This window comes from Daktulosphaira vitifoliae, unplaced genomic scaffold (assembly GCF_025091365.1).
Source record: "Daktulosphaira vitifoliae isolate Bord-2020 unplaced genomic scaffold, ASM2509136v1 Scaffold_1, whole genome shotgun sequence".
NCBI classification, from domain to species: Eukaryota; Metazoa; Arthropoda; class Insecta; order Hemiptera; family Phylloxeridae; genus Daktulosphaira; species Daktulosphaira vitifoliae.
This window is the reverse complement of record NW_026099572.1, coordinates 17,313,372-17,315,626: the sequence shown is the minus strand read 5'-3', so window position 1 is coordinate 17,315,626 and position 2,255 is coordinate 17,313,372. Positions and strand designations below refer to the sequence as shown.

At 32.6% G+C, this 2,255-nt stretch overlaps 1 long non-coding RNA gene across 1 annotated transcript in view; it reads left to right on the top strand.

Annotated features, from left to right (window-relative positions):
• LOC126910513 (uncharacterized) overlaps positions 1-1,244 on the top strand; it is a 39,652-nt gene extending 38,408 nt beyond the window's left edge. The window contains exon 2 of the long non-coding RNA XR_007705267.1: positions 1,093-1,244. This is a non-coding gene — a long non-coding RNA (uncharacterized LOC126910513). The remainder of the gene's footprint in view (positions 1-1,092) is intronic.
• The last annotated feature ends 1,011 nt before the right edge of the window (positions 1,245-2,255 follow it).

The following is a 2,255-nucleotide window of genomic DNA, read 5'->3' as shown; positions in this document are numbered from 1 at the left end:
TTTTTTTTTTTTTGTGTCTGTCACCACTTTTTCTCAGCTCTCACTGGACCGATTACTTTTAACAATACGTCAAAACATCACAAATTGTATCTAGTTGAAGACATTAGCCTTAAAAATTTTTAAATTTTCCCTCGTTCCCCGCAAATGGGGAAATAACCAAAAAAATTACAAATTTAAAAATCGATAAATTTAAATAGATAGATAGTAAAGATAAATCTTTACCTATCATTTGATATATTTTTTTTGTAAATCTGACCCTCTATCTGCCCACAGGGGGGATTTAAAATGACAACTTTTTCACAAAAAATTTACTTTTTCAACTTAACTTTTGAAAATGTTCCGGAAGGTCTGACACTTTTATATATATCTTAAATTAAAGCTAATGTAATATACTTTAGTTTGAAAAAAATAAATTTGACCTCTGGACTTGTCTTCATGGTGAAAATGGCTACCAAATGCTATTTTTGTGTAAAAATTCTCGATTTTATAATTTACATTTGTAATGTTGCAGAATTTAATTAGTTTTTAATATATTAATCTTATCAATTAGATGTGTGTGCAGTAGGTGTAAAGTATTTTAATAATTTTGTATATGATAACCTCCACTTGTCAACCGGTCCGATATCTGTCATCATCAGCTGACCATACACAATGCACCTATACCCATATTGTTGTATTTTCCCCCAATGGACTTGTCAAAGTTGGTACCACCACCACCCGGCGTCACGATCACCGGCCACTACACAAATGCCGCTACAACAGATTTTTTTTTTAACACGCTTTTATTAGTTTCACTTGTATGTATGTATGTATGTATGTATGTAACTCTCCAAACGCCACGCGTTATCGCATATTCCGTCGTCTAGACTAGACTGTCATAACGCATTCACCCCTCCCCACGCCTCGCTCACATCACGACGGCACACTATTCCTATAAAAATTTATTTTTAGTTATCGTACCCGTACACGCGTGCTTGTCATCAATATTATATATATATAAACAAATTTTTATTTTGACTGACCAATACCGCCCGCGTCTAATGCGCCTTACGTATATATATTTATATATTCCTACCACCGTTTATACCTCAGGTATAACGTTAGTCCGACCCGCCCGCCCACAAAATACGGTTATACCTAGTGCATGATACGTTTACGTACTTAAGTCGCTTTACTTATTATTAATTAATTACTTTTTAAATACTTATTAATTACTATTAAAATTTATTTATTAACACGCTTTATTTTAATTAAGAGATATAAAGTATTCATTCCGATTACGAGGGATGATTTCCGAATTGTCATTTTTCGTCACTACCTCCACGTTCCGGGAGTGAGTAATTTACGCGCCTGCTGCTTTCTTTGGATGTGGTAGCCGTTTCTCAGACTCCCTCCCCGGAATCGAACCCTGATTTCCCGTTACCCGTAACAACTATGATATTGATAGTAACTACTATCATAACATGAAATTAAAAAGTAAAAAATAAATATAGTTTAAAAGCGTGTTTTTTTAGTTTTTTAAACTATATTTATTCCACCTATACTGCCGAGGCGACAAGTTGTCCGTTTGTATTTTTTGTGAAAACCACGTTATTGTATTTTTTTTTGTCCTCCGTTTTTTTTTATCAAAATTAAACGTCGAATGGATCTGCTGTCCACCAAGTGATGTCGTTGTGTTTTTGTCCTCCGTTTTTTTTAAATAAAACGTCGAGTTGATCTGCAGTCGACTTGTGGTGTCAACCAGACTGTATTTTTTTTGTCCTCCGTTTTTTTATTTAAACAAAACGTCGAGATGGTGATGATGATGATGATTATGGCGTAGGCACAACTATGGCCGGTGGTGGGCCGTCACTCCTNACCCACGCTTTTATCACAATAATACTAGTACTTTTCGTTCATTATTGTTTTACGCTTATTTTAAAAATTATTTTTAACTTTTTAGTTCGATTTGCTTTAAAAGCGTGTTTTTTAGTTTTTTTAAACTATTTCTTCTCCTTTTCATAGTCATTTCCTATGAATATATTTATATCTTAAATAGTAATTATACATTATTATACACTTATTTATTAGAAGTTGCCTAAAAAATATTGATAGCGCTGGTTCAAGGGGTCTCATAACTCTCATAAATACATTCCTGTTATACACAAAAATTATTAATAATCTAATTATATTAATTGTGTTTATATTATAGAATCGTTCAAAAAAATTGAGCAGGTTATTATACATGGCACATTGTAAAAAATTTAAGTTTGATA